The sequence below is a fragment of the Pseudophryne corroboree genome, chromosome 11 (genome assembly GCF_028390025.1).
Source record: "Pseudophryne corroboree isolate aPseCor3 chromosome 11, aPseCor3.hap2, whole genome shotgun sequence".
Lineage (NCBI taxonomy): Eukaryota > Metazoa > Chordata > Amphibia > Anura > Myobatrachidae > Pseudophryne > Pseudophryne corroboree.
The window spans coordinates 17,638,582-17,660,037 of record NC_086454.1 but is presented as its reverse complement, the minus strand read 5'-3'; the positions used below and the strand labels follow the sequence as shown (position 1 = coordinate 17,660,037).

The following is a 21,456-nucleotide window of genomic DNA, read 5'->3' as shown; positions in this document are numbered from 1 at the left end:
TCTGCCCAGAGAAATTGATTTTATGGTAAAAAAAGAAAAAAGCAACTCTTTAACATCACATGACTAATATTAAAATCAAGTCCGTTTAGCGCCATCATTTTTGATGTCATAGGACACTGTCAGAATAACAGAGGCAGACTTCCATTTTCTTTTTCATATTATTCTATAATGTATCGGCATTTCTGCCTGTTGTGAGAGATTGGCGATGATGTCTGCGGTGATTTCCATTTACTAACGGAATACATTTCTTCTATACAGATGGGACGTGGTGAAAGATGAGCCTGGAGGGAGCAAAAAACAGTTTTACTCTAAGTGAAAGGAAATTATAACACTTGAGTCGATTCTGGGTAAGAGTAGTGCAACAATGGCCACTCTACTTCATATCGAATTCTGCAAGTAGACTTACTAGCCCTGTCAAATAGCCTAGATAAAATCCCACCTCCTCTGCAACTCATCTGCAGCACATATATCCTGCACTTTACCGACATGTCTGGGTGGAGAATAAGGTGCCTCCTCTTCTTCTCATGAAATCAGACTTTAATAATGTCTCACTTGCAAGACTGCAGTGACAGTCTGGCTGTGAATCAGAGTGCAGCCTATTCATTCTGATGACGAATGACAAGGTCTCACTGTAGCTGCGGAGGGGGGCGCTGGCAGAGTCTATACGCCACAGACACGGGCCAGTATTTACTAAAAATCCGAGTTTGACCGATTTGTGTTTTTTTTTCTAAGTCCCAATCCGGGAATTTACTAAGCACCAATCTCGGCAGTGTCTGGTCTATTCGTAATGGTTTGAATGACAGCCTTCCGAAATACGAATGAATAGACCATCGGTCAAACGCAGCTGTTATTTCATAGAATACGGGCATTCATTATTCATTCGTATTTGGGTGTTAGTTTCTGAGTGCTCAAGTGCGGGTCTGTTTTTTTTCGATTCGTTAAAAAAAGCAGCAATAAAATAGACCTGCTTTTTCCAGTCGAGTTTGGATAACCATGCACGGATCAGTGAGATCTGTGCATGGTTATCTATGGGAAAGGGTCTGTTTAGTGTAAAATCAGAAAAAAAAATTGCGTGGGGTCCCCCCTCCTAAGCATAACCAGCCTCGGGCTCTTTGAGCCGATCCTGGTTGAAAAAATATGGGGGGAAAAATGACAGGGGTCCCCCCATATTTAATCAACCAGCACCGGGCTCTGCGCCTAGTACTGGTTCCAAAATTACGGGGGACAAAAAGCGTAGGGGTCCCCCGTATTTCTGAAACCAGCACCGGGCTCCACTAGCTGGGGAGATAATGCCACAGCCGGGGGACACTTTGATATCGGTCCCTGCGGCCGTGCCATTAAAACCCCAACTAGTCACCCCTGGCCGGGGTACCCTGGAGGAGTGGGGACCCCTTCAATCAAGGGGTCCCCCCCCTCCAGCCACCCAAGGGCCAGGGGTGAAGCCCGAGGCTGTCCCCCCCATCCAAGGGCGGCGGATGGGGGGCTGATAGCCATGTGTAAAAAATATGAATATTGTTTTTAGTAGCAGTACTACAAGTCCCAGCAAGCCTCCCCCGCAAGCTGGTACTTGGAGAACCACAAGTACCAGCATGCGGTGGAAAACCGGGTCCGCTGGTACCTGTAGTACTACTACTAAAAAAATACCCCAATAAAAACAGGACACACACACCGTGACAGTACAACTTTATTACATACATGCACACCAACATACACACATACTTACCTATGTTCCCACGAGGCTCGGTCCTCTTCTCCATGTAGAATCCTAGGGGTACCTGTGAAAAATATTATACTCACATAATCCAGTGAAGAATCCAGCCTTTAAATAATCCACGTACTTGGCAAAAAAATAAAACGGAAACCCGACCACGCACTGAAAGGGGTCCCATGTTTACACATGGGACCCCTTTCCCCGACTGCCAGGACCCCCCCTGACTCATGTGAAAGAGGGTCCCTTCAGCCAATCAGGGAGCGCCACGTCGTGGCACCCTCCTGATTGGCTGTGTGCTCCTGTAGTGTCTGTCAGGCAGCACACGGCAGTGATACAATGTAGCGCCTATGCGCTCCATTGTAGCCAATTGTGGGAACTTTGCGGTCAGCGGTTGACCGAAAGTAACCTCACCGCTGACCGCAAAGTTCCCACCATTGGCTACAATGGAGCGCATAGGCGCTACATTGTATCACTGCCGTGTGCTGCCTGACAGACACTACAGGAGCACACAGCCAATCAGGAGGGTGCCACGACGTGGCGCTCCCTGATTGGCTGAAGGGACCCTCTTTCACATGAGTCAGGGGGGGTCCTGGCAGTCGGGGGAAGGGGTCCCATGTGTAAACATGGGACCCCTTTCAGTGCGTGGTCGGGTTAGCATTTTATTTTTTTGCCAAGTACTAGGATTATTCAAAGGCCGGATTCTTCACTGGATTATGTGAGTATAATTTTTTTCACAGGTACCCCTAGGATTCTACATGGAGAAGAGGACCGAGCCTCGTGGGAACATAGGTAAGTATGTGTGTATGTTGGTGTGCATGTATGTAATAAAGTTGTACTGTCACGGTGTGTGTGTCCTGTTTTTATTGGGGTATTTTTTTAGTAGCAGTACTACAGGTACCAGCGGGCCCGGTTTTCCACCGCATGCTGGTACTTGTGGTTCTCCAAGTACCAGCTTGCGGGGGAGGCTTGCTGGGACTTGTAGTACTGCTACTAAAAACAATATTCACATTTTTTACACATGGCTATCAGCCCCCCATCCGCCGCCCTTGAATGGGAGGGACAGCCTCGGGCTTCACCCCTGGCCCTTGGGTGGCTGGAGGGGGGGACCTCTTGATTGAAGGGGTCCCCACTCCTCCGGGGTACCCCGGCCAGGGGTGACTAGTTGGGGTTTTAATGGCACGGCCGCAGGGACCGATATCAAAGTGTCCCCCGGCTGTGGCATTATCTCCCCAGCTAGTGGAGCCCGGTGCTGGTTTCAGAAATACGGGGGACCCCTACGCTTTTTGTCCCCCGTATTTTTGGAATCAGGACCAGGCGCAGAGCCCGTGCTGGTTGATCAAATATGGGGGGACCCCTGTCATTTTCCCCCCCATATTTTTTCAACCAGGACTGGCTCAAAGAGCCCGAGGCTGGTTATGCTTAAGAGGGGGGACCCCACGCAATTTTTTTCAGAATTTTAAAGACTTTAATGAACTTTTTAAGGTACACAATGAAGCCCTGCACGGATCTCACAGATCCGGCCGGGATTCCTTGTGTTTTTTCAGGCAGTGTTTTACTCATCACTCCCTTAAAACACTGCCTGATATTACGAATCACATCGACATCGGAAAAAACGATTGTGCAAAACTCGGCAGCTTAGTGAATGATCGTATCAGGATTCAAAAAGTTGCAGTAAAATGCACCCGATACCATTCGAGTTCAAACACCCTTCAAAACGGTCAAAACACGAATATTAGTAAATAAACCCCCCGGTGTCCTGCGACCCACATACAGTGGCCTTGCTGGTCAAGATTTACCTACCGATTCTCTAAAACAGGGGTCAGGGAACTTTTTTGCCTTTTACCCCAAAATATATTTAGATACGCCGACGTTAACCCCTTGATTTGAAAGGAAGGAAATCATATATTACTGTGCATATATACTGGTTATCACTGTTTATATGGCATTTCTGAGATACTGTATATATACACATATATACAGTATTATATAGATTGTAAGCTCCACTGGGGCAGGGACTGATGTGAATGGGCAAATATTCTCTGTACAGCGCTGCGGAATATGTGTGCGCTTTATAAATAACTGGTAATAAATAAATAATAAATAATATATAATAATTATTATTTTTTATTATTTTCGCCAATTATTTTTTGGCAATGAATGGGTTACTTTCTCCCCAAACCACCAGAATGAATGTAAGAAAGATGGATGAGGGGGGACGGGGGAAGAGGGGGGGACACGAATTTTAGGAGACAGATGGTCACATCCTCACCTCAGTAATGTCAGTGGGAATTTCCCGCTGTTATGTGGGCCACTGTCTGATCCTGCAGAACTCCGTCAGCGGTCAGCCGCAGAACACTTCAAGTTCTGTGTGTGGGTTGGCGGGCCGCGGGCGGGAGGACAGGATAGCGCAGGACGGGCGAGAGGGAGCGCGGTGTGACATCAGCACGTCACACCGCGGCCAGGATACACAGCACAGGGTGGCCAGGAGCACATCGCAAGCCGGCCGGTGTTGGACGGGGCTGTGTCTCGGCAGCGCGACCGTCCATTACCCCCAGGAATTTAATTTTTACCCCATTTGTGGTAATTTACCCCTGTTCCCTGACCACTGCTCTAAAACATTTAAGGGGTAGATTTAACAATGAGTGATATTCTTATCACTCGTTACCAATAATAAATGGTGCTCCAGCCAATCACATCCTGTCATTTTTCAAACACATGACAGATAGGAGCTGATTGACTGGATCACCATTGATCATTGGTAACAAGTGATAACAAGAACATCACTCGTTGCTAAATGAACTTCTAACAAATGTTATGGTGAAACATTGGCGTACCTGACGGGAACTGTATACCATTCCAGTGTGTTGCCAGTAGAGGGCACAATCCTCCCTAGAATTTCCCTTCTCTCAATGAACTGCTTGCTCCCGGAGTCCCAGTGACGCATTTGTATATGTAAAAGTTTAATCCGTGTGACGTCAGGCTGGAGATTATACAATCAACAAATGGTTTAAGTTATCACCTTGAGAAATGGCTTGTGCTCATTCATTTAATCTTCAGAAAGAAGGATTTTATTTACCGCTCTGCCACAAACGATGCTAAGGCTTTGCCGTAGATACACTTAATGATTTATTCAACGACAGTGCCCTAAGTATAGTGGTATGCCTTGGGATGTGATACAAAATGCCGGCGGTTGGGATACCGGTGGTCACATGACCCACCGCGGCATCCCGACTTTTAGAATACTGACAGGGGTGGGGGTAGCTAGTTTACCCTCCCCTGCCCCCTACCCTAACCCACCTGCGGTAACAGCTAGCGCTAAGATAGTAGAGGTGGCGGCTACGTCACAGGGGGTGGCGGCAACGGCTAACCCCCCTCTAGTGCCTAACCCCCACCCTGGGCCCTAACCCCTTACCCCAATACTTACCTTCGGGATGCTGACGGATGGGGTTCCAGCACCGGGATTCCATGTGCTGTTGAGATTCCGGCGTCGGTCACATGACCGCCAGCATCCAGTGCGCCGGGATGCTGACCGCATCCCGTGTCATGTAGCCAGGGCTCAAAACTTCCATTTCATTGGGAGTCAGCTGTGATAAGGGAATTAAATCAATGGATAAAAGATTGACGTGACTCCGTGATTCCGCTGAAATATTTTAAATATTACCTCCCGTTACCGCCATCTCAGGATGGGATAACAGAAGATGCTTAAGGTGGTTCAAGTGGTGCTGTGATACTTGTTGAATAGTCTCCACCATGCAAAGGCAAGTCTCGCCGCCGGCAATGGTCGCATTTACTCCGGCATTGGCTGTCAGTAGGGCGCTCTTCCCTCTGATGAACCGGCCACAGAGTTATGGGTTATTATGATTGTAGAGGGCATAGATTTGTGTATAGCGGGTGTGAGGATGGCTGGGTGTGATGTTACACCACCACACGGTGAGATGAAAGCGGTGCCGCTGTTGCGCACAGAAGGCTGAGCCGCCGCTCAGTAGCAGCGGAAGAGTGTGAGCCGGCTATCTGTATTTGGTAATTGGATTTGCAGACAGCAGAAGATGGATGTGTGTGTGCGCGTCTGAAGCGCTGCCGGCCTGCCAATTTCAAAACCGACTCTTATCCTGCCAAGAACATGTTTACATGTCCCAGCAAGCACTCATTGTACCTCATCTTCCAGAGGCTCCGCTTAACCCTTCACAGGGCAGCATCCTGGGGATTTGCCCTGCACCCGAACCTGGGGTGAGAATTTCCAGATTAAGTCGGATAATGAGGACGACCTCTAACCTGCACAAGTCAGGTTACGCAGCAGGTGTCTGACTTTTTATAGCCAGAACATCGTGCATGCATCACTACACACAATCGCGGGGTCCAGAATGTCAGATGGTCACCAATAACACATTATTAGTCATTCTTTTTTAGAATTAAAACATTTTTGGAAATAAAAACAAGTTTGGTGCATGAATTTTATTTATACTAGATTAGTGAGTCAGAAGCCGCGAATCGCTACTCTGTGCTGCTGAGGACACTGCGGGTCGTTCAGATCTGATCTCGCTGTACGTTTTCACTCAGCGGGCGATCAGGTACTAACTGCGCAGTTACTTCCTGATCGCCCGCTGCGTTGGACAGCAACAAAGGGTATCGCCGGTCAGCGATGGGATGGTGCGAAAAATCAGATCGCACGGGCGTCCGCAAGGTGATTGACAGGAGGAAGCCATATTACTTATCTCCTGATATACTTTGTGCTGCTGGGGACCCTGCTTCTCCCACTATATAACTCTCAGTCTGTGGCTTCCTAATGCCTCCATTCCCTTCCTCACATCATGTCACTGCCTCTGTCACATGCAGCCCTGTCCTCACTGACACCTCACTTATCTTCTGATATACTCTGTGCCGAAAGGGGGCGTGACCTATGGAAAAGGGGGCGTGGCTTTGTGGGAGGACCCGCGATCGCGAGCCACGCTCCCGTTTTCATCACTGAGGGGGCATGCCCAGCGCTCTGTGAGCCGCTGGCATGCCCCCCCTCCCTCTGTCTGCACTGAATAGACGCTGTGCGCATGTGCACAGCGTCTATTCACCGCTGCTCTGCTAAGCAGGGCAGCGAGAGACGGAGCCTCCCAACTGCCCCCCCCACCGCGGGACACTGCGGCCCGCGGGTGGGACAGCGGGACAGTCCCCAAAAAACGGGACTGTCCCGCGAAAATCGGGACAGTTGGGAGGTATGCATCACTCATCTCCTGATACACTCTGTGCTGTTGGATACCCTGCTCCTCCCACTATATAACTCTCAGTCTTTGGCTTCCTGCTGCCTCCATTCCCCTCCTCACATAATGTCACTGCCCCTGTCACATGCAGCCCTGTCCTCACTGACACATCACTCATCTCCTGATATACTCTGTGCTGCTGGGGATCCTGCTCCTCCCACTATATAACTCTCAGTCTGTGGCTTCCTGCTGCCTCCTTTCCCCTCCTCACATCATGTCACTGCCCCTGTCACATGCAGCCCTGTCCTCACTGACAGATCACTCATCTCCTGATATACTCTGTGCTGCTGGGGACCCGGCTCCTCCCACTATATAACTCTCAGTCTGTGGCTTCCTGCTGCCTCCATTCCCCTCCTCACATCATGTCACTGCCCCTGTCACATGCAGCCCTGTCCTCACTGACACATCACTCATCTCCTGATATACTCTGTGCTGCTGGGAACCCTGCTCCTCCCACTATGTAACGCTCAGTCTTTGTTTTCCTGCAACCTCTATTCCCCTCCTCAAATCATCCTGTGATTTGTGGAGGGGAATGGAGGTGGTTCAGTTACTCTCCGCAGTCCCCCCAGGCGGTGGCTCAGTTACTCTCCGGATTCCCCCCCAGGCGGTGGCTCAGTTACTCTCTTGAGTCCTCACAAGGCGGTGGATCAGTTACTCTCCAGAGTCCTCTCCAGGCGGTGGCTCAGATACTCTCCAGAGTCCTCCCCAGGTGATGGCTCAGTTACTCTCCGGAGTCCTCCCCAGGGGGTGGCTCAGTTTTACTCTCTGGAGACCTCACGAGGCGGTGGCTCAGTTTCTCTCTGGATTCCTCCCCAGGCGGTGGCTCAGTTTCTCTCTGGAGTCCTCCCGAGGTGGTGGCTTAGTTACTCTCTGCAGTCCTCCCGAGGTGGTGGCTCAGTTACTCTCTGGAAACCTCGCGAGGCGGTGGCTCAGTTTCTCTCTGGAGTCCTCCCCAGGCGGTGGCTCAGTTACTCTCTGGAGTCCTCCCGAGGTGGTGGCTCAGTTTCTCTCTGGAGTCCTCCCCAGGCGGTGGCTCAGTTTCTCTCTGGAGTCCTCCCCAGGCGGTGGCTCAGTTACTCTCGGAGTCCTCCCCAGTCGGTGTCTCAGTTACTCTCCACAGTCCTCCCCAGGCGGTGACTGAGTTTCTCTCCGCAGTCCTCCTTAGGCGGTGGCTCAGTTACTCTCTGGAGTCCTCCCGAGGCGGTGGCTTAATTTCTCACCGGAGTCCTCCTTAGGCAGTGTCTCAGTTAATCTCCTCAGTCCTCTTCAGCAGGTGGTTCAGTTACTCTGCGCAGTCCTCCCCAGGCGATGGCTCAGTTACTCTCTGGAGTCCTCCCCAAGCGGTGGCTCAGTTACTCTCTGGAGTCCTCCCCAAGCGGTGGCTCAGTTACTCTCGGAGTCCTCCCCAAGCGGTGGCTCAGTTACTCTCGGAGTCCTCCCCAGTCGGTGTCTCAGTTACTCTCCACAGTCCTCCCCAGGCGGTGGCTCAGTTACTCTCCGCATTACTCCCCAGGTGGTGGCTCAGTTACTCTCCGCAGTCCTCCCCAGGCGGTGACTGAGTTACTCTCAGCAGTCGCTCCCAGGCGGTAGCTCAGTTACTCTCCGCATTACTCCCCAGGTGGTGGCTCAGTTACTCTCCGCAGTCCTCTCCAGGCGGTGGCTCAGTTACTCTCCGCAGTCCTCCCATGGTGGTGGCTCAGTTACTCTCCGGAGTCTTCCCCAAGCGGTGGCTCAGTTTCTCTCCGGAGTCCTCCTTAGGCAGTGGCTCAGTTAGTCTCTGCAGTCCTCCCCAGGCAGTGGCTCAGTTACTCTCCGCAGTCCTCCCCAGGCAGTGGCTCAGTTACTCTCCACAGTCCTCCCCAGGCAGTGGCTCAGTTACTCTCCACAGTCCTCCCCAGGCGGTGACTGAGTTACTCTCAGCAGTCGCTCCCAGGCGGTAGCTCAGTTACTCTCCACATTACTCCCCAGGTGGTGGCTCAGTTACTCTCCGCAGTCCTCCCATGGCGGTGGCTCAGTTACTCTCCGGAGTCCTCCCCAAGCGGTGGCTCAGTTTCTCTCTGCAGTCCTCCTTAGGCAGTGGCTCAGTTTCTCTCTGCAGTCCTCCCCAGGCAGTGGCTCAGTTACTCTCTGCAGTCCTCCCCAGGCAGTGGCTCAGTTACTCTCCACAGTCCTCCCCAGGCAGTGGCTCAGTTACTCTCCACAGTCCTCCCCAGGCAGTGGCTCAGTCACTCTCCACAGTCCTCCCCAGGTGGTGGCTCAGTTACTCTCTGCAGTCCTTCCCAGGCAGTGGCTCAGTTACTCTCCGCAGTCCTCCCCAGGTGGTGGCTCAGTTACTCTCCACAGTCCTCCCCAGGTGGTGGCTCAGTTACTCTCCACAGTCCTCCCCAGGCAGTGGCTCAGTTACTGTCCGCAGTCCTTCCCAGGCAGTGGCTCAGTTACTCTCTGCAGTCCTCCCCAGGCAGTGGCTCAGTTACTCTCCACAGTCCTCCCCAGGTGGTGGCTCAGTTACTCTCTACAGTCCTTCCCAGGCAGCGGCTCAGCTAGTCAGATTAAGCAGACGCTCTTCGTTAGCTATCTGTAGTACCAGGGGACACCACTGGCTGAATGCGTGGAAACTACTCTACAGTATAAGCTGTTTTTCTAGGCGAATAGACAGGTGCCAGTATGTCTACTGCTGGATCTAGTGAGAAAGGAGAGAAATACAAAGTAGGTCTTGTTGCAAAAGCATATTCACAAAATGCATAGAGGCCTACAATGAGCCATTTGTTCCATCAGCGTGCACACAACGATCAGTACACAGCTTAGTGTGGCAGCTGCAGTAAGAATGTTGATAAAATGCATACAAGCTAATTAGGTGGAACAGGACAAGCAGCTCAGCTGTGCTCTGTTATTGCACCCTACTACAGTAAGTCAGTAATATTCCTACAGCAGTAGGTCTCAAACAGGCTGCATCTTGCAATGTGTGGCGCAGTCTCCCTGGAATGATCATGAAGGAACTCTATGGCATTGTATCTTTGCTCATTTCTTTAGGTAATAATAAGCTGTAATGTGTGTTTCCATCATGGAGAATTTAATTCTGACCCCTATGTATGAAACGCCAAAAAAGCAAAGCTTTTCAGATTTGGCCCACAGGTTCATGCCATCCTCTGATGGTGCAAACCACTTTAAGCATATGGAGGTTATCTTGCAAGAGGGATCTTTTGATTTTCAAGAGAGGACAAAAAAGTAACAGCACAAAAAAGTAATTCATTGTCAGGCTACTACCTGATAACAAACAGCTGCAATTATTCATATGCTAGATCGGGAGAACGTACAGTATATTTAATAGGTGTACAGACATCGTAGATGTACAAATTGGCAGTGACAGTTTTCGCTTTCTTTTTCTTTAGGATCTTCTGATCTCTCTCCTGCATACTCCGGCCAGCTCCCGAATCTGACAGTGTGCACATGTGCAGTGAGCTTTGGCCCCCTGGCCAAAGCACACTGGCATCACTAGCTCTCCCACTTGTGCAGCAGCATAACCAGGCAGCCAGAATGCGGACAGGACAGTGGGGGTCATGCCGAGTTGATCGCACCAAGCAACTTTTTGCTGCTGGTGCGATCAACTAATATCCGCCTATGGGGGAGTGTATTTTAGCATAGCAGGGCTGCGTTTGCTTGTGCAGCCCTGCTATGCTAAAAAAGTTTCACTCAAAACAAGATCAGACCTGCAGCTACTTACCCAGTGCGACGGATCCAGCGCTGAAGGTCCCGGCTGTGACGTCAGACATCCGCCCTCCGTTCTCCTGGACACACCTGCGTTTCTCTTACCACTTCCCGAAAACGTCTGGAAAAGGTAAGTATCCACCCCGGAACACCTCCCGCCTGTCCATCTTCTTGCGATCGCCGCTGTGATCACATTTGTCGTTGGCGGCGTTGTTGCCCGGCGCCGATCGTCGCCAGGCAACGACGCGCGCGTGCAAAGTGACCGCCGCGCATGCGCATTTCCGACCCGTTCGCACCGCAGCGAAGAACCACTGCGTGCGAACGGGTTGGAATGACCCCCATTATGCAGTGCAGGCAGAGACACAGGAGTATCAGGTTTCATGAGCTACTGACGGCGCTTCCCTACCAGAGGAGAGACCGGAGGGGGCGAGAGATGTAAGTGACCCAGGGAAGCCAGCTTCTCCTCCCCGCCTGGGTCTGTGTAATCTGTTGTCTAATAAGAGCATTCAGGTCTAGAGAGAGGGACACAGAGGGAGGAATTCAATTGGGAGACAGGTTTAGTGGGTTAAAAAGCCTCGCTTACCTCGCACTCAATTTTCGATTACCGCGGGTATGCGCGCCCCGGATAGCCTCCGTATCCAGTTTTGTAAAAAAAAATGGCTGCATGGTTTTCAGCGCTGAAAACCCTGCGGCGCGTAAAATACTCACCTATCCAGGGGTCTCCAGTGGTCTCTGCGGCTACCGGTGGACTCCCCTCCATCTTCGTCCAGTGTCTGGGTACACGGTGATAGCAGTTCAGGTACGCGGTGATGGCAGGCCAGTGTCCAGGTACTTGCTGATAGTAGTCCAATGTCTGTTAATAGTTCAGTGTCCAGGTACGCAGTGTTAGCAGTCCAGTGTCCGGGTACGCAGTGTAAGCAATCCAGTGTCCGGGTATGTGGAGATAGCAATCCAGTGTCCGGGTATGCGGTGATAGCAGCCCAGTGTATGCTTATGCAGTGTTAGCAGTTCTGGATACGCAGTGTTAGCAGTCCAGTGTCTAGGTATGCAGTGTTAGCAGTTCTGGATACGCAGTGTTAGCAGTCCAGTGTCTAGGTATGCAGTGTTAGCAGTTCAGTGTCCAGGTATGCAGTGATAGCAGTCCTGTGTCCAGGTACTTGCTGATAGTAGTCCAGTGTCTGTTAACAGTCCTGTGTATGCTTATGCGGTGTTAGCAGTTCCGGATACGCAGTGTTAGCAGTCCAGTGTATGGGTATGCTGTGTTAGCAGTTCCGGATACGCAGTGTTAGCAGTCCAGTGTCCGGATACGCGGTGTTTGCAGTTCAGTGTCCAGGTACGCAGTTTAAGTAGTCCAGTGTCTGGGTACGTGCTGATATCAGTCCAGTGTCCAGATATGTGGTTTTAGAGTCCATTGTCCAGGTAAGTGCTGATAACAGTCCAGTGTCCGGGTACGCGGTGTAAGCAGTCCAGTGTCCGGGAATGCGATGATGGCAGTTCAGTGTCCAGGACCGTGGTGATTGCAGTCCAGTGTCCGGGTACACGGTAATAGCAGTCCAGTGTCTGGGTACTCGTTGATAGCAGTCCAGTGTCCGGGTACATGGTAATAGCAGTCCAGTGTCTGGGTACGCGTTGATAGTAGTCCAGTGTCCGGGTACATGGTAATAGCAGTCCAGTGTCTGGGTACGCGTTGATAGCAGTCCAGTGTCCGGGTACATGGTAAAAGCAGTCCAGTGTCCGGGTACGCGGTGATATGTGTCCAGGTATTTCAAGTGTCCGGGTACGTGGTGATAGTAGTCCAGTGTCCGGGTATGATGTGTTAGTAGTCCAGTGTCTGGGTACGTGGTGATAGTAGTCCAGTGTCCGGGTACGTGGTGTTAGTAGTCCAGTGTCCGAGTACGATGTGTTAGTAGTCCAGTGTCCGGGTACGCGGTGATAGCAGTTCAGTGTCCGGGTACTTCCAGTGTCCGGGTATGAAGTGTTAGTGGTCCAGTGTCCTGGTATGCAGTGATAGCAGTCCAGTGTATGCTTATGCGGTGTTAGCAGTTCCGGATACGCAGTGTTAGCAGGTACGCAGTTTAAGTAGTCCAGTGTTTGGATATGTTCTGATATCAGTCCAGTGTCCAGATACGCAGTTTTAGGAGTCCACTGCCCAGGTAAGTGCTGATAACAGTCCAGTGTCCAGGTATGCGGTTTTAGCAGTCCAGTGTCCGGGAATGCGATTATAGCAGTTCAGTGTCCTGGACCGCAGTGATAGTGTCTAGGTACACGGTAGTAGCAGTCCAGTGTCTGGTTACGTGTTGATAGAAGTCCACTGTCCGGGTATGCGGTAAAAGCAGTCCAGTGTTCGGGTACGCGGTGATATGTGTCCAGGTACTTCCAATGTCTGGGTATGAAGTGTTAGTAGTGTAGTGTCTGGGTACGCGGTGATAGTAGTCCAGTGTCCAGGTATATGGTAAAAGCAGTCCAGTGTCAGGGTACGCGTTGATAGCAGTCCAGTGTCCAGGTATATGGTAAAAGCAGTCCAGTGTCTGGGTACGCGGTGATAGTAGTCCAGTGTCCAGGTATATGGTAAAAGCAGTCCAGTGTCCGGGTACGCGGTGATAGCAGTCCAGTGTCCAGGTATATGGTAAAAGCAGTCCAGTGTCAGGGTACGCGTTGATAGCAGTCCAGTGTCCAGATACGCGGTAAAAGCAGTCCACTGTCCGGGTATGCGGTAAAAGCAGTCCAATGTCCGGGTACGCGGTGATATGTGTCCAGGTACTTCCAGTATCTGGCTACGAAGTTTTAGTCGTGCAGTGTCCGGGTACACGGTGATAGTAGTCCAGTGTCCGGGTCCGAAGTTTTAGGAGTCCAGTGTCCGGTAAGTGGTGATAGCAGTCCAGTGTCCGGTTACGAGGTGTTAGTAGTCCAGTGTCCGGTTACGAGGTGTTAGTAGTACAGTGTCCGGGTATGCAATGTTAGTAATCCAGTGTCTGGGTATGAGGTGATAGTAGTCCAAGTGTCCGGGTACATAGTGTTAGTAGTCCAGTGTCCGGGTACACGGTGATAGTAGTCCAGTGTCCGGGTCCGAAGTTTTAGGAGTCCAGTGTCCGGGTAAGTGGCGATAGTAGTCCAGTGTCCGGTTACGAGGTGTTAGTAGTACAGTGTGTGGGTATGCAGTGTTAGTAGTCCAGTGTCTGGGTATGAGGTGATAGTAGTCCAAGTGTCCGGGTACATAGTGTTAGTAGTCCAGTGTCCGGGTAGGGGGTGTTAGTAGTCCAGTGTCCGGCTATGAGGTGTTAGTAGTACAGTGTCCGGGTATGCAGTGTTAGTAGTCCAGTGTCTGGGTATGAGGTGATAGTAGTCCAAGTGTCCGGGTACATAGAGTTATTAGTCCAGTGTCCAGGTGCATAGTGTTAACAGTCCAGTGTCTGGGTACGAGGTGTTAGTAGTCCAGTGTCCGGGTACATAGTGTTAGTAGTCCAGTGTCCGGGTACATAGTGTTAGTAGTCCGCTGTCTGGGTATGAGGTGTTAGTAGTCCAGTGTCCGGGTACATAGTGTTAGTAGTACAGTGTCTAGGTACGCATGATAGCAGTCCACTCTCCAGGTACACAGTGATAGTAATCCAAGTGTCCGGGTACATAGTGTTAGTAGTCCAGTGTCTGGGTACGCAGTGTTAGTAGTCCAAGTGTCCGGGTAAGTAGTGTTAGTAGTTCAGTGTCTGGGTGCACGGTGCTAGTAGTCCAGTGTCTGGGTACGCAGTGATAGTAGTCCAAGTGTCCGAGTAAGTAGTGTTAGTAGTCCAGTGTCTCGATATGCAGTGATAGTAGTCTAAGTGTCTGGGTAAGTAGTGTTAGTAGTCCAGTGTGTGGGTACGCAGTGATAGTAGTCCAGTGTCCGGGTACGCAGTGATAGTAGTCCAGTGTCCGGGTAAATAGTGATAGTAGTCCAGTGTCTGGATACGCAGTGATAGTAGTCCAAGTGTCCGGGTAAGTAGTGTTAGTAGTCCAGTGTCTGGATACGCAGTGATAGTAGTTCAAGTGTCCGGGTAAGTAGTGTTAGTAGTCCAGTGTCTGGATACACAGTGATAGTAGTCCAAGTGTCCAGGTAAATAGTGTTAGTAGTCCAGTGTCTGGATACACAGTGATAGTAGTCCAAGTGTCCAGGTAAGTAGTGTTAGTAGTCCAGTGTCTGGATACACAGTGATAGTAGTCCAAGTGTCCGGGTAAGTAGTGTTAGTAGTCCAGTGTCTGGGTGCACAGTGATAGTAGTCCAAGTATCTGGGTAAGTAGTGTTAGTAGTCCAGTGTCTGGGTGCACGGTGATAGCAGTCCAGTGTTCGGGTACGCAGTGATAGTAGCCCAAGTATCCGGGTACATAGTGTTAGTAGTCCAATGTCCGGGTGCACGGTGATAGCAGTCCAGTGTCCGAGTGCACGGTGATAGCAGTCCAGTGTCTGGGTACGCAGTGTTAGTAGTGCAGTGTCTAGGTACGTAGTGTTCGTAGTCCAGTGTTCGGGTGCACGGTGATAGCAGTCCAGTGTCTGGGTACGTAGTGATAGTAGTCCAGTGTCCGGGTACGTAGTGTTAGTAGTCCAGTGTCCGGGTACGAAGTGATAGCAGTCCAGTGTCCGGGAACGTAGTGTTAGTAGTCCACTGTCCGGGTATGTAGTGTTAGTAGTCCAGTGTTCGGGTGCACGGTGATAGTAGTCCAGTGTCCGGGTGCACGGTGATAGCAGTCCAGTGTCTGGGTACGTAGGGTTAGTAGTCCAGTGTCCGGGTACGTAGTGTTAGTAGTCCAGTGTCCGGGTATGTAGTGTTAGTAGTCCAGTGTCCGGGTGCAAGGTGATAGCAGTCCAGTGTCCGGGTACGTAGTCATAGCAGTCCAGTGTCCGGGTGCACGGTGATAGCAGTCCAGTGTCCGGGTACATAGTATTAGTAGTTCAGTGTCCGGGTGCACGGTGATAGCAGTCCAGTGTCTGGGTACGTAGTGTTAGTAGTCAAGTGTCCGGGTACATAGTGTTAGTAGTCCAGTGTCCGAGTGCACGGTGATAGTAGTCCAGTGTCTGGGTACGCAGTGATAGTAGTCCAGTGTCCGGGTACGTAGTCCAGTGTCCGGGTACGTAGTGTTAGTAGTCCAGTGTCTGGGTGCACGGTGATAGCAGTCCAGTGTCTGGGTACGTAGTGTTAGTAGTCCAGTGTCCGGGTACGTAGTATTAGTAGTCCAGTGTCCGGGTGCACGGTGACAGCAGTCCAGTGTCTGGATACGCAGTGATAGTAGTCCAGTGTCCGGGTATGTAGTGTTAGTAGTCCAGTGTCCGGGTACGAAGTGATAGCAGTCCAGTGTCCGGGTACGTAGTGTTAGTAGTCCAGTGTCCGGGTGCACGGTGATAGCTGTCCAGTGTCTGGGTACGTAGTGTTAGTAGTCCAGTGTCCGGGTACGTAGTGTTAGTAGTCCAGTGTCCGGGTGCATGGTGATAGCAGTCCAGTGTCTGGGTACGTAGTGTTAGTAGTCCAGTGTCCGGGTACGTAGTGTTAGTAGTCCAGTGTCCGGGTGCACGGTGATAGCAGTCCAGTGTCTGGGTACGTAGTCATAGCTGTCCAGTGTCTGGGTGCATGGTGATAGCAGTCCAGTGTCCGGGTACGAAGTGATAGCAGTCCAGTGTCCGGGTACGTAGTGTTAGTGGTCCAGTGTCCGGGTACGTAGTGTTAGTAGTCCAGTGTTCGGGTGCACGGTGATAGTAGTCCAGTGTCCGGGTGCACGGTGATAGCAGTCCAGTGTCTGGGTACGTAGTGTTAGTAGTCCAGTGTCCGGGTACGTAGTATTAGTAGTCCAGTGTCCGGGTGCACGGTGACAGCAGTCCAGTGTCTGGGTACGCAGTGATAGTAGTCCAGTGTCCGGGTACGTAGTGTTAGTAGTCCAGTGTCCGGGTACGAAGTGATAGCAGTCCAGTGTCCGGGTACGTAGTGTTAGTAGTCCAGTGTCCGGGTGCCCGGTGATAGCAGTCCAGTGTCTGGGTACGTAGCGTTAGTAGTCCAGTGTCCGGGTACGTAGCGTTAGTAGTCCAGTGTCCGGGTGCATGGTGATAGCAGTCCAGTGTCTGGGTACGTTGTGTTAGTAGTCCAGTGTCCGGGTACGTAGTGTTAATAGTCCAGTGTCCGGGTGCACGGTGATAGCAGTCCAGTGTCTGGGTACGTAGTCATAGCAGTCCAGTGTCCGGGTGCATGGTGATAGCAGTCCAGTGTCCGGGTACGTAGTGTTAGTATTCCAGTGTCCGGGTGCACGGTGATAGCAGTCCAGTGTCTGGGTACGCAGTGATAGTAGTCCAGTGTCCGGGTACGTAGTGTTAGTAGACCAGTGTCCGGGTACGAAGTGATAGCAGTCCAGTGTCCGGGTACGTAGTGTTAGTAGTCCAGTGTCCGGGTACGAAGTGATAGCAGTCCAGTGTCCGGGTACGTAGTGTTAGTAGTCCAGTGTCCGGGTGCCCGGTGATAGCAGTCCAGTGTCTGGGTACGTAGCGTTAGTAGTCCAGTGTCCGGGTACGTAGCGTTAGTAGTCCAGTGTCCGGGTGCATGGTGATAGCAGTCCAGTGTCTGGGTACGTTGTGTTAGTAGTCCAGTGTCCGGGTACGTAGTGTTAATAGTCCAGTGTCCGGGTGCACGGTGATAGCAGTCCAGTGTCTGGGTACGTAGTCATAGCAGTCCAGTGTCCGGGTGCATGGTGATAGCAGTCCAGTGTCCGGGTACGTAGTGTTAGTATTCCAGTGTCCGGGTGCACGGTGATAGCAGTCCAGTGTCTGGGTACGCAGTGATAGTAGTCCAGTGTCCGGGTACGTAGTGTTAGTAGACCAGTGTCCGGGTACGAAGTGATAGCAGTCCAGTGTCCGGGTACGTAATGTTAGTAGTCCAGTGTCCGGGTACGTAGTGTTAGTAGTCCAGTGTTCGGGTGCACGGTGATAGTAGTCCAGTGTCCGGGTGCACGGTGATAGCAGTCCAGTGTCTGGGTACGTAGTGTTAGTAGTCCAGTGTCCGGGTACGTAGTGTTAGTAGTCCAGTGTCCGGGTGCACGGTGATAGCAGTCCAGTGTCTGGGTACGTAGTGTTAGTAGTCCAGTGTCCGGGTACGTAGTGTTAGTAGTCCAGTGTCCGGGTGCACGGTGATAGCAGTCCAGTGTCCGGTTACGTAGTCATAGCAGTCCAGTGTCCGGGTGCACGGTGATAGCAGTCCAGTGTCCGGGTACGTAGTATTAGTAGTCCAGTGTCCGGGTGCACGGTGATAGCAGTCCAGTGTCTGGGTACGTAGTGTTAGTAGTCCAGTGTCCAGGTACGTAGTGTTAGTAGTCCAGTGTCCGGGTACGTAGTGTTAGTAGTCCAGTGTCTGGGTGCACAGTGATAGCAGTCCAGTGTCTGGGTACGTAGTGTTAGTAGTCCAGTGTCTGGGTACGTAGTATTAGTAGTCCAGTGTCCGGGTGCACGGTGACAGCAGTCCAGTGTCTGGGTACGCAGTGATAGTAGTCCAGTGTCCGGGTACGTAGTGTTAGTAGTCCAGTGTCCGGGTACGTAGTGATAGCAGTCCAGTGTCCGGGTACGTAGTGTTAGTAGTCCAGTGTCCGGGTGCACGGTGATAGCAGTCCAGTGTCTGGGTACGTAGTGTTAGTAGTCAAGTGTCCGGGTACGTAGTGTTAGTAGTCCAGTGTCCAGGTGCACGGTGATAGCAGTCCAGTGTCTGGGTACGTAGTCATAGCAGTCCAGTGTCCGGGTGCACGGTGATAGCAGTCCAGTGTCCGGGTACGTAGTGATAGTAGTCCAGTGTCCGGGTACGTAGTGTTAGTAGTCCAGTGTCCGGGTGCACGATGACAGTAGTCCAGTGTCCGTGTACGTAGTGTTAGTAGTCCAGTGTCCGGGTGCACGGTGATAGCAGTCCAGTGTCCGGGTACGAAGTGATAGCAGTCCAGTGTTCAGGTACGTAGTGTTAGTAGTCCAGTGTCCGGGTGCACAGTGATAGCAGTCCAGTGTCTGGGTACGTAGTGTTAGTAGTCCCGTGTCCGGGTACGTAGTGTTAGTAGTCCAGTGTCCGGGTGCTCGGTGATAGTAGTCCAGTGTCTGGGTACGTAGTGTTAGTAGTCCAGTGTCCGGGTGCACGGTGATAGCAGTCCAGTGTCCGGGTACGTAGTGTTAGTAGTCTAGTGTCCGGGTGCACGGTGATAGCAGTCCAGTGTCTGGGTACGTAGTGTTAGTAGTCCAGTGTCCGGGTACGAAGTGATAGCAGTCCAGTGTCCGGGTACGTAGTGTTAGTAGTCCAGTGTCCGGGTGCACGGTGATAGCTGTCCAGTGTCTGGGTACGTAGTGTTAGTAGTCCAGTGTCCGGGTACGTAGTGTTAGTAGTCCAGTGTCCGGGTGCATGGTGATAGCAGTCCAGTGTCTGGGTACGTAGTGTTAGTAGTCCAGTGTCCGGGTACGTAGTGTTAGTAGTCCAGTGTCCGGGTGCACGGTGATAGCAGTCCAGTGTCTGGGTACGTAGTCATAGCTGTCCAGTGTCTGGGTGCATGGTGATAGCAGTCCAGTGTCCGGGTACGAAGTGATAGCAGTCCAGTGTCCGGGTACGTAGTGTTAGTGGTCCAGTGTCCGGGTACGTAGTGTTAGTAGTCCAGTGTTCGGGTGCACGGTGATAGTAGTCCAGTGTCCGGGTGCACGGTGATAGCAGTCCAGTGTCTGGGTACGTAGTGTTAGTAGTCCAGTGTCCGGGTACGTAGTATTAGTAGTCCAGTGTCCGGGTGCACGGTGACAGCAGTCCAGTGTCTGGGTACGCAGTGATAGTAGTCCAGTGTCCGGGTACGTAGTGTTAGTAGTCCAGTGTCCGGGTACGAAGTGATAGCAGTCCAGTGTCCGGGTACGTAGTGTTAGTAGTCCAGTGTCCGGGTGCCCGGTGATAGCAGTCCAGTGTCTGGGTACGTAGCGTTAGTAGTCCAGTGTCCGGGTACGTAGCGTTAGTAGTCCAGTGTCCGGGTGCATGGTGATAGCAGTCCAGTGTCTGGGTACGTTGTGTTAGTAGTCCAGTGTCCGGGTACGTAGTGTTAATAGTCCAGTGTCCGGGTGCACGGTGATAGCAGTCCAGTGTCTGGGTACGTAGTCATAGCAGTCCAGTGTCCGGGTGCATGGTGATAGCAGTCCAGTGTCCGGGTACGTAGTGTTAGTATTCCAGTGTCCGGGTGCACGGTGATAGCAGTCCAGTGTCTGGGTACGCAGTGATAGTAGTCCAGTGTCCGGGTACGTAGTGTTAGTAGACCAGTGTCCGGGTACGAAGTGATAGCAGTCCAGTGTCCGGGTACGTAATGTTAGTAGTCCAGTGTCCGGGTACGTAGTGTTAGTAGTCCAGTGTTCGGGTGCACGGTGATAGTAGTCCAGTGTCCGGGTGCACGGTGATAGCAGTCCAGTGTCTGGGTACGTAGTGTTAGTAGTCCAGTGTCCGGGTACGTAGTGTTAGTAGTCCAGTGTCCGGGTGCACGGTGATAGCAGTCCAGTGTCTGGGTACGTAGTGTTAGTAGTCCAGTGTCCGGGTACGTAGTGTTAGTAGTCCAGTGTCCGGGTGCACGGTGATAGCAGTCCAGTGTCCGGTTACGTAGTCATAGCAGTCCAGTGTCCGGGTGCACGGTGATAGCAGTCCAGTGTCCGGGTACGTAGTATTAGTAGTCCAGTGTCCGGGTGCACGGTGATAGCAGTCCAGTGTCTGGGTACGTAGTGTTAGTAGTCCAGTGTCCAGGTACGTAGTGTTAGTAGTCCAGTGTCCGGGTACGTAGTGTTAGTAGTCCAGTGTCTGGGTGCACAGTGATAGCAGTCCAGTGTCTGGGTACGTAGTGTTAGTAGTCCAGTGTCTGGGTACGTAGTATTAGTAGTCCAGTGTCCGGGTGCACGGTGACAGCAGTCCAGTGTCTGGGTACGCAGTGATAGTAGTCCAGTGTCCGGGTACGTAGTGTTAGTAGTCCAGTGTCCGGGTACGTAGTGATAGCAGTCCAGTGTCCGGGTACGTAGTGTTAGTAGTCCAGTGTCCGGGTGCACGGTGATAGCAGTCCAGTGTCTGGGTACGTAGTGTTAGTAGTCAAGTGTCCGGGTACGTAGTGTTAGTAGTCCAGTGTCCAGGTGCACGGTGATAGCAGTCCAGTGTCTGGGTACGTAGTCATAGCAGTCCAGTGTCCGGGTGCACGGTGATAGCAGTCCAGTGTCCGGGTACGTAGTGATAGTAGTCCAGTGTCCGGGTACGTAGTGTTAGTAGTCCAGTGTCCGGGTGCACGATGACAGTAGTCCAGTGTCCGTGTACGTAGTGTTAGTAGTCCAGTGTCCGGGTGCACGGTGATAGCAGTCCAGTGTCCGGGTACGAAGTGATAGCAGTCCAGTGTTCAGGTACGTAGTGTTAGTAGTCCAGTGTCCGGGTGCACAGTGATAGCAGTCCAGTGTCTGGGTACGTAGTGTTAGTAGTCCCGTGTCCGGGTACGTAGTGTTAGTAGTCCAGTGTCCGGGTGCTCGGTGATAGTAGTCCAGTGTCTGGGTACGTAGTGTTAGTAGTCCAGTGTCCGGGTGCACGGTGATAGCAGTCCAGTGTCCGGGTACGTAGTGTTAGTAGTCTAGTGTCCGGGTGCACGGTGATAGCAGTCCAGTGTCTGGGTACGTAGTGTTAGTAGTCCAGTGTCCGGGTGCACAGTGATAGCAGTCCAGTGTCCGGGTACGTAGTGTTAGTAGTCCAGTGTCTGGGTGCACGGTGGTAGTAGTCCAGTGTCTGGGTAAGTAGTGTTAGTAGTCCAGTGTCCGGGTACGTAGTG

At 51.8% G+C, this 21,456-nt stretch overlaps 1 long non-coding RNA gene across 1 annotated transcript; it reads right to left on the bottom strand.

Moving 5' to 3' along the window:
• Positions 1-144: 144 nt before the first annotated feature.
• Positions 145-5,053, bottom strand: LOC134969861 (uncharacterized). Its single transcript, XR_010189532.1, has 3 exons — positions 4,788-5,053; positions 4,546-4,691; positions 145-281 (listed from the first exon to the last, which is right to left on the bottom strand). It is a non-coding gene; the product is annotated as an uncharacterized LOC134969861 (long non-coding RNA).
• Between the last annotated feature and the right edge of the window lie 16,403 nt (positions 5,054-21,456).